Source organism: Filicampus tigris, unplaced genomic scaffold, assembly GCF_054856515.1.
Source record: "Filicampus tigris isolate MCC_2025a unplaced genomic scaffold, RoL_Ftig_1.0 HiC_scaffold_33, whole genome shotgun sequence".
Taxonomy (NCBI): Eukaryota; Metazoa; Chordata; class Actinopteri; order Syngnathiformes; family Syngnathidae; genus Filicampus; species Filicampus tigris.
This window is the reverse complement of record NW_028233414.1, coordinates 134,458-145,114: the sequence shown is the minus strand read 5'-3', so window position 1 is coordinate 145,114 and position 10,657 is coordinate 134,458. Positions and strand designations below refer to the sequence as shown.

At 47.1% G+C, this 10,657-nt stretch overlaps 1 pseudogene; it reads left to right on the top strand.

The window, feature by feature from the left end:
- The first annotated feature begins 4,882 nt into the window (after window positions 1-4,882).
- On the top strand, window positions 4,883-6,091 carry LOC147125823 (uncharacterized; annotated as a pseudogene).
- The last annotated feature ends 4,566 nt before the right edge of the window (window positions 6,092-10,657 follow it).

Below are 10,657 nucleotides of genomic sequence, written 5' to 3'. Positions count from 1 at the left end.
AGGGAAGCCCAGACTTCCCTCTCCCCAGCAACATCCTCCAGCTCTTCCGGAAGGATCCCAAGGCGTTCCCAGGCAAGCCGGGAGACATAGTCTCTCCAGCGTGTTCTGGGTCGTCCTCGGGGTCTCCTGCCGGTGGGACATGCCCGGAACACCTCACCAGGGAGGCGTCCAGGAGGCATCCTAATCAGATGCCCGAGCCACCTCAACTGGCTCCTCTCGACGCGGAGGAGCAGCGGCTCGACTCTGAGTCCCTCCCGGATGGCCGAACTTCTCACCCTATCTCTAAGGGAGAGCCCAGACACCCTGCGAAGGAAACCCATTTCGGCCGCTTGTATCCGAGATCTTGTTCTTTCGGTCATGACCCACAGCTCATGACCATAGGTGAGAGTAGGAACGTAGATCGACCGGTAAATTGAGAGCTTCGCCTTTCGGCTAAGCTCCTTCTTCACCACGACAGACCGATACAGGGTCCGCATCACAGCAGACGCTGCACCGATCCGCCTGTCGATCTCCCGTTCCATCTTACCCTCACTCGTGAACAAGACCCCAAGATACTTGAACTCCTCCACTTGGGGCAGAATCTCATCCCCGACCTGGAGAGGGCACGCCACCCTTTTCCGACTGAGGACCATGGTCTCAGATTTGGAGGTGCTGATCTTCATTCCGACCGTTTCACACTCGGCTGCGAACCGCTCCAGCGAGAGTTGGAGATCGCGGCTTGAAGAAGCCAACAGTACTACATCATCTGCAAAAAGCAGAGATGCAATACTGAGGCCACCAAACCGGACCCCCTCGACACCTCGGCTGCGCCTAGAAATTCTGTCCATAAAGGTTATGAACAGAATCGGTGACAAAGGGCAGCCTTGGCGGAGTCCAACGCCCACAGGAAACGAATCCGACTTACTGCCGGCAATTCGGACCAAACTCTGGCATCGGTGGTACAGGGACCGGACAGCCCTTATCAGGGGGCTCGGTACCCCGTACTCCCGAAGCACCCCCCACAGAACTCCCCGAGGGACACGGTCGAACGCCTTCTCCAAGTCCACAAAACACATGTAGACCGGTTGGGCAAACTCCCATGCACCCTCGAGGACCCTGCTGAGGGTGTAGAGCTGGTCCACTGTTCCACGGCCAGGACGAAAACCACATTGCTCCTCCTGAATCCGGGATTCGACCTTCCGACGGACCCTCCTCTCCAGCACCCCTGAATAGACCTTGCCGGGGAGGCTGAGGAGTGTGATCCCTCTGTAATTGGAGCACACCCTCCGGTCCCCCTTCTTAAAAAGGGGGACCACCACCCCGGTCTGCCAATCCAGAGGCACTGTCCCCAATGTCCACGCGATGTTGAAGAGACGTGTCAACCATGACAGCCCCTCAACATCCAGAGCCTTTATGAACTCCGGGCGGATCTCATCCACCCCCGGGGCTCTGCCACCGAGGAGCTTTTTGACTACCTCGGTGACTTCAACCCCAGAGATAGGAGAGCCCACCTCAGAGTCTCCAGGCTCTGCTTCCTCAGTGGAAGGCGTGTCGGTGGAATTGAGGAGGTCTTCGAAGTACTCTCCCCACCGACCCACAACGTCCCGAGTTGAGGTCAGCAGCACCCCATCTCCACTATAAACAGTGTTAATGGTGCACTGCTTCCCCCTCCTGAGACGCCGGATGGTGGACCAGAATTAAGCCAACGTACTAGATGCATTTATATGCGGAGATTGCCGAATGAAAAATTTGCCCAAATTGAACATTTTTGCCCAAACAAACCTAGACCCGCAGGAAAGCAGGGGACAGGAAGACTGTAACTGCCTGTGGGATGCACAAGGTCTATTGTATTGCGGAAGTTGCTGGGGAAGACTCTCAAGTGGCATGGTGGTAAGAACAGGAGAGGCTGAAGGATGGCAAGTAACAAAGGCGGCCACCCCGATAAGCCTGCTGAAAACCATCTTATCCTACTCTTTTCGGACGGACAACAATGATGATGGGACGGGACTCCAGAAACTGCTTCACAACAACTGGCCAGCCTGGAGGGAGAAATCCTATCCTGACCGCCTAATCAAAGATTCCATTCCAGCAGCGACCATGTTATCTTTAAAACAACGAGTGTTAGGAAGAGACCCCATCATGGAGCATGGGTATTATTCCGCTTTCTTTGAGCCAGGACCAGGGAAACCTTGGGCACATGTAATAAGCTACATAATGTCACAGGAAGATGTCCCAGTGTTGCCTCTACCCGAGGCTCCTCAAGAACGCGAGTTAGTAGAGGATAGCGTCTATAGTTATCGAACAGCCTTAGATATGAATACCAAAGAAATAAAGTACTTAGCTAAAGTGGCTATAATAAATGTGCGTCCTACATATGGTTCTATAGATACGGGAGGCAGAGACGAATTTTGGATCAAGCTCCAAATCATGATGGCTGTAGTGCCCTATGAGGGCTTGTACTATCTAGGAGTAAAAATGATAATATGCCCCGAAGACGAAGTCAGAGCATGTTTTCAAACCCCCATAAGAGATGACAGAAGGCTTCGCACACTTGCTAGTGTGGCTGCAATGGAACTACGTCGTATGGAAAGTGAAGACTCTACCCCCACGAGGGAGGGAAGAGCGGGACCCTCAAGTGACCAGGACTGGGATAACGGGAAGATGAGGTTACCCAAAGGCCCATTCACCAACACTCGTAAAAAGAGTGGCTGCCCCTTTCTAGGCTGTAATCGGCGAGGTCATATACTACCAAACAGGGAGAGACATCGGTCCTTGAGAGGGTGCCCTAAATGGAATGAAGAGTGGCCAGAATTGCCTAAACAGGATGTTAAAATACAAGGGAAAAAACCAGAAGGATATGCCAGGAAAATAAGGGCATTAGACTTGGTCAACAACCGTGCCACGCGCCGAAGAAATATGATATGAGATGCGCTTGAGCGAGAAGGTTCCTCCCCTGTGGAGGAGGAGCATGATTCGGACGGCCCTAGAATAATTCAGTTGGAGTTAAGTAGCAGTGACAAGGACAGTGCGGGACAAGGACAAAAGGCGATCAAGACACAACTCTCCCGCCTTTGGAATAGACCGACTGATCCGCAACCTTCTTCATCTTCAGAGCAACAATAGATCAGACAACAAAGATGAACAATTCAATACAGGAAATTAGAAAACGATTAAGGCTGATGAATCAGGAACGAAAGCAAACCCCCTCTAAAGAAAAAGCAAATCAGAAATAAGTTTCGAAAAGCAGTAAAAGGTCCGGCCCACGACAATGGGGTGGAGCAATGTGAAACTATAACTACAATAACCTGAATGCTTGATGAACAGTTGTGACCAGAAACGGATGGTGTCGGACAATGGCGAAGAGGAAAGCAGACATGGAATCTATGATTTCCCACCGCCCACTTACAAGAGATTGGATTTGGATGAGACGCCTAAGCAACGTAACCCTTCGACATCAAAAAATCACATCTATACTACACCACAGTCGACCCCAGCGCCTGCTTTTCAACCTCAGAAGGTAGGCCCACAAATTCGTTTATACAGTAATGTGGTGCAATATGGAAACTTGCCGGGAACCTCGTTATGAAGAACCTGATATAGAAACACCTGCAAGTGAAATTCGTGGACAACCTGGGAATGAGGTGGGACATACACTAGTCTTCCCTTATGGAGAGATTGCTTACACAAGCATAGGATGGAATCGCGGAATTGGAATAAATGGATGATATCAGCGACTTTCATAATTGGCGCTATCTTGACGATTGTCGTGTTAGGACTGATATGCCATGGAGACCTTGCTAAAAGACTTGGTAATGACCCTACGGAATTGAGGAAAGTTCAGCATGGCAATACTAAAATATTCAACCAAACATCGGTTGACACCGACATAACAGCTGAAGAATGGAATTGGACAAAAACTGATGAGGACGATGAGAAAACTTGACCTACAACCAACGTTGAATGGTCTGAAAGCAGAAAATGGTGCAATACGCTGTCAGGCAATGTAACGGTACCGGGATTACGTAAAGAACAATTTGGAAGCATTGAAGGCGAAATTCACAGAAGGAATTAAACTGTTAAAAGACTATATCACGTACCCATCAAGAACCAAACGAAAATGCACCACGCACGTGGTCCAACAAGTTATCCCTGCGGCAATGAATAATACTGTTTTTGTACAAGTATTTTGTTTGCAGCGGACAGAGGCCCGAATCGTCAGGAAAAATTGGCTGAAGATTGGCAGCAGGAAACCTATGTGGTACGCTAATTCCAGTTGTATACCTTTACCGGACAATAGCAGCGGATATTGGGTGGAGAAGCAACGTGATGACATGGACAAAGAGTTTATCTCCGTGGCAGCGCCCTTGAATCACACCTGTGAGGAGATGCGCCCTGGCTGGGAACCATGTTGGAGCTGTTTGACCTTCAATTGCACGGAGGTTATAGACACGGCGAAGTATTATCGATCTGCCACATTTACAGCTGATTTGAGGACTTCACCCCCCGCTAAGGCCATCGAGGTAATGACTATGCCTCCCATTATTCGTCCCGCTAACCCCAGGACACCAAAGTCAGTAATAAATAAACGGGAAATACGCTCCTTACCTGTCAGAAACAGAACTAAAGACTGTACAAGAACCATAAACGTCCATCCTTGCTATTGGAATGTTGAAAAAACTTGCCAAGAACATTACCATGTATTGGTTCATAGAGGACCCGTGACCCGCCAAGACCTGCACTCCAGGGTCCACTGGAGTGCGGCCGACCATTTTTGAGAATCAGACTGGACAATGAACATTGGCTAAATGAATCCTTTCCCTGGATATGGGAGAAGGAACTGAAAGTCTACGTCCCAGAAGAAGTTTCAAAGAACTTACATCAATTAAAACCAGCAAGAATAAGAATGTGGACACAACGGCTCCCAAATCCTGATGATCTAAAGAATGTACCACAAAGAGATTTTGGATTGATTGACCATTGTGTAATGTTAATGATATATTCTAGACTCCATTTACAAGACTGGCGTGTGGGCAAGGTGCCCTTTGGAAGAAATCCAAGGTACAATCCTTACTCGGTGGATATATAATTGTTCAAGTTTGGTTGCTAACAGAACTGTTAAAGGAACACTTCAGGCCAGGAAGGAGTTTCATACAAGGGATGAAATTCGCACATGGTGGGCGTTCAACAAGGAAGAGATGAAAGAATTTATAATACCTTGTTTGAATATGACTAAAAGTTACTGGGTTAAATATCAATACATGGCAACTGTATACTCTTAAGGACAAGACACGTGGCCGTCGGGACCACCTGATATTTACGCCAACCCTAGACTGTGGGCCATGATTTGTAAAAATATGCATTCATGTCAACTCGCGAGACGGCCATGTGGAGGTGTACCTAGCTGAATAAGGATTACGCCAGTATTGAAGGGGCTGTATGGAATAGGAATGTAAACGGTAAATGGATTCAAACTTCTCCCCCTGATAGATTAGATTGTATAAAGTGGGATAGGGATTATGGGATGCAGACAACCCCTAGAGATAGCCAATATATTCCGCATAGACCCGACCCTCTAGTACAAATAATTGAGGGACACGCTTTCAGAAAAAGCTTATGTGAAGGCCGTGAAATTATAGGTTTTGATTGGGTCGGTCCAAACAGAATCTATAATAACGGAACTTGCTACTCCCCTTATGAACATTGGATGACATGTGACCATGGAATTAACCTCCATGAATGTGTGTGGTACGGGAGAGTTGGAAAAGTGATTGTCCAGACGGCGAAAACGGCTGTTTCCGCCCTGGCAGAAGTGGCAGAAGTGGCGGCTGAAGGACTTGCTGATATTGGATCCTGGCTGCTCGACCTTGTCAAGGAGGCAGGAGTATGGCTGCTCTTAGGACTTGGACTCATAATCACTGCCATGATTGCCTTTGCAGCAATCAAGAGAGGTGTGCATGGACGACCAATGCCGTGGAAATACAAGATAATGGTCTCACCCCCGAAAGCTGCAGGTGTCAGGAAACAGTCCAAAGAAAGGGCGGTGTCGAAAGAAAAGGAGGTGCCAGACCTGGAGGAGGAGCCGGGGAGTGGGGCGGGGCCAGAGCACCTATAAGATACAGTGCCCTGGCAGCAGATGTCTCAGGCAGACTCCGGCTCACACACCATACACTCCTTGGTGGGAAGGTAACCTTTTCGAACCATGGCTTGCGAAGGTAACTCTAACGGCACTTTTGGAAGACCAGGCGCCTTAAGGAACGTGAGTAGTGAATTAGAATTTTGGATGATTTTTATCATATGGTTATGTCATTGCTGTACTGGTCAGTGGTATTTGTCGCAGTTTACACGACCTATCCTTTTGCTTGCATCCGTGACAAAGGTCCTGGTCCTCCGGTTTGTGTTTTCTACTTATACCCTTGGTCTAGGACTCTTCATGGTTTACATGCATGGCTGTATTATGATAGTCTATAAATTACCCACAGGGATTGAGGAATCGTTTTTACTTCTATGTTGGATGGTTTTGGACTTAACCTCGATGTTCGTCTTTGACATTATTTACGGAGCGGTCGTATTGGAAGGCGTTCTGGCTATTGCCCTGGACTTGTATATTATGAGTTTGGTCTTCCGCCTCCAAAAGTGCCCCGGTAGTACTGGAAAAATAATTTGGAAAATACGAACAGCCAAGCTGGTCCTATGGGGGGTTGTTTGGGGTGTCATCTCCATATTTCTCTGGACTGGCATGGTTGACCAATTGGTTTTGATGGCCTGGTTCTTCACATATTCAGCCTTTTTTACCCTCCCACCACGGAATGCTAACACTACTGACATGGGGTGGATGACGACATCCTCGAGCCCGCATTTTAAGGGTACCCCTTCGCCCGACAATTTGGATTCCGGACATAATCCCGCCGTCACCGCCGCTGTTGATCGAGAATTGATACGAATGGCTCCAGTGGAGAGTCGAGTCTAAAACTGATTATATAAATATATTGCATTGACTTTGTGTATGTTACAGGATATGTTCCAGCTGCAGTGCGTCCTCTGTGGGTCAATCTTCGTCCGATCCGCTTGGGTCGCAGGTCGAACCTTCATGGGGCACTGCTGCGTCCCGTCACCGCGTAGCTGGGTGAACGAGTCATGGCTATATCCTGAAGGTGTTTATGTGAACAATTCTGAGTACCCCTTGTTTAGGCAGGAATGGCTATGGCAGGGTTTCACCGAACTGGCAAGTACTAGGACATTAACGCAAGCAACAGTATGTATACCTCAAGTACCCCTAAGGGTCCATGATGTTGCTGGCTGGTTTTTGGGCCCAGTTCACCCATTGCTTTGCATGACCTGGCGCTTACCTGACGGCTCCTACCGGATGACTGCCCATTTGAGATGTGGCTCATGCATTTTTGTGAGCCCTAAGACGGAGCCATCACCCTTGGGACCTTCTGAACGGCTTTCACTTCCGGAGGCTGTGGGGACTGCTGTGCCGAACCGGGCTCCTGGGCCAGGGGCCTCCGCTCCCACTGCTGCCCAACGAACTCCCGTCGTCAGCATTGTTTCCCCGTCGAGGAGGCCGCTGTCTCCTGATGTCACTGTGGAAGTGGGGAGTGTGACTCCTGATACTTGGGAGACGATGTACTTGTTCTTCCTTAGATAATGAGGGGTTTGCTAAAGTTAGTCTATAATTAAGTGAGCCAAAAAGAGCCCTGTTTACAAAGAATGATCAAACCAACACAGACTTTCGGGAAGATGGTGGAAAAACACTGGTTGATTACCTCATCAAACCACTGAGAAAAACAACCTTGACGCATGCGTGGTTAAGTAAAGAGACAGCGCCAAAAACATGTTTTTCTCAGTAGAAAAGCTTTAACACATGCACAGTTAATGTAAGAGCCTCCCAAAAACCAGACTATAAAAAGGGAAGTCATCAAGGCTCCATGCCCTTTTTCTTCCCTCCTGCCGCGGTTACAAGAAGATGCTTCGACCAGGAGATCATTTTGCATTTTTCTTGGGACACTTTTCTAACTCCCAAGCAAGAAGGATTATTTCTCCTTCTTTTTGGACATATCCAAATCACTGCTTCAATAAGGTAACTGAATAGAATTCACTTTATATCGCGCGCATAAGAAATTGGCCAGTCGAGCATTTGAGTTTCTTACTTCCCAATAGTTCCTTATTTTAATCAGGTTTGGGGCGATTAAGACTTGATCACTCTTGAGAGCTCACTTAAATTAAGACTACTATTTAATCATTTCTATTCCCTTTGCCTATTATCACTATTATTTCTTGTTTTATTATTTTATACAATGTTATACTTGCCTTTAACATTAATTTTACATTTTATCCTATACTATTAAGAAAACCATTATTATTAATTTTATGACTAAATTAAATTCATATCATGTAATAAAATTTACAATCATCCAATTTTCTTGCTTATTGACTGTATCCTGCCCTTAGGGAATTGATGGTTGATAAACAATTATTGTTTGATTACTTACATTACTAAATAAAATTTTATGAATTTATTTTAACACTATTAATGCCATTCTACTGATTAATACATTCACATCACGTAACCTTTGCTGAACAAACGGCTAAGACCTTAATGATAAAAGGTCTCGTTATCATCCTATGAAATAAATTAAATAGCTTCCTCCGGCTAGATTTAAAACAAATCCATATGGTTTTAACAAAGACTGTTAAACCTCCTAGGTTAATAATAAGTGCGACAATTCAAAATGAGTAGGAAGCCGCTGTAAAAGTATAGTGGCCCAACACCTCACCACATGGATCCAGGACTACCTCACAAACCGGCCACAGTATGTGAGGACACAGGACTGTGTGTCTTACGTGCTCCTCTGTAGCACGGAGGCCCCGCAGGGAACTGTCTTGGCTCCCTTCCTGTTCACCCTCTACACCTCGGACTTTAACTACAGCACCCCTACCTGTCACCTGCAGAAGTTCTCTGATGACTCTGCGATTGTCGGCCTCATCACAGGCGGAGATGATCGGGAGTACAGAGAACCTACTCAGGGTTTTGTGGACTGGTGCCAGCAGAGAACCGCCTACTGATCAATGCGGGGAAATCCAAAGAAATGGTGGTGGATTTCGGTAGGTGGCATCACTCTTCACCTGCACCAGTGAATATCCAGGGAACAGATGCTGAGAGAATCTCAATTTACAAGTGCCTGGGTGTTCATCTGAACAATAAACTGGACTGGAGCGACAACACAGGTCTGTCAGGTTCACACCAAGTGAGACATTAGTAAACAATGCACACAATGAGGAGAGAAGACACTCGACAACAAAAATGTCTTTTTACTTGCAAGGAGAGCACAGGGAAGTGTACGATTACAGTTCCTAAAACCCTCTGCCCGGCTCCCGCGCCTCCTCTCTTTTTATTTTCTTCGGAGTCCCTGATTACAAAGGTGTTCCAGCTCTAAGGGAAAGGGGAGCGAAAGCAGCTGGAACACTATGAACTTGTTTTGTCTATGTGTGTGTGTGTGTGGGGGGTGGGGGGGGGGGGGGTGTTTGTGTGTGTGTGTGGGGGTGTGAACAATAAACTGGACTGGAGCGACAACACAGACGCCCTCTATAGGAAGAGTCAGAGCAGACTCTTCCTACTCAGGAGACTGAGGTCTTTTGGGGTTCAGGGGACACTCCTCAGGAACTTTTATGACTCGGTGGTTGCATCGGTCATCTTCCAGGGAGTGGTCACATGGGCAGGCGGCGTCTCGGCCCAGGACAGGAAGCGGCTGGACAAACTGGTCAGGAGGGCCGGCTCTGTCCTGGGCTGCTCCCTGGACTCGGTGGGGGACAGGAGGATGTTGGCCAAGCTGTCATCAATGCTGGACAACCCGTACCACCCCCTCCAGGGCACCCTAACAGCACTCCACAGCTCCTTCAGTGACAGACTGTTACACCCTCGCTGTGCAAAGGAGAGATTCCGCCGCTCCTTCTTGCCTGCTGCTGTCAGACTCTTTAACAAGAACATTGTGTAGTCTCTACAAACTGGCGGACATTAGTGCAATTGTGCAGTCCTGCACCTGAGCTCATACCGTGCAATACTCAACATTCCCCACTACTGTTAGTCTAGTTTTATTTTTATCCAATGCTGTTCCTTACATTTCACTACAGCACTGCAGCACTGTCACTTAGAGTATTTTTCCTCTGTACTATGTACAGGCTAAAATGAGTGTTCCTCATACTTTTTATGTAGATGTAAGTTGGTGTGTATATACATGTGTATATACACATGTTACTGCGTACATTTACATAGGTTTGATCCTGAATGTTTGCCGTTAATGTTATACATTAATGGCTAGATTATGCCGCCGTCCCTGTCTGACCTATATCTTTGCTGCTGTAACACTGAAAATGTCCCCACTCTGGGATCAATAAAGGCCTTCTTACCTTATCTTATCCAATTCTCAGTCATTTAATCATTCTTAATGAGTAACAGAGTTAAGAATTATTAATATGACTACTATACTTTTACAGCGGCTTCCTACTCATTTTGAATCGTCACACTTGTTACTGACTTAGGAAGTTTAACAGTCTTTGTTAAAACCGTATGGATTTGTTTTAAATCTAGCCGGAGTAAGCTATTTAATTAATTACATAGGATGGTAACGAGACCTTTTATCATTAAGGTCTTAGCCGTTTGTTCAGCAAAAGTTACTTG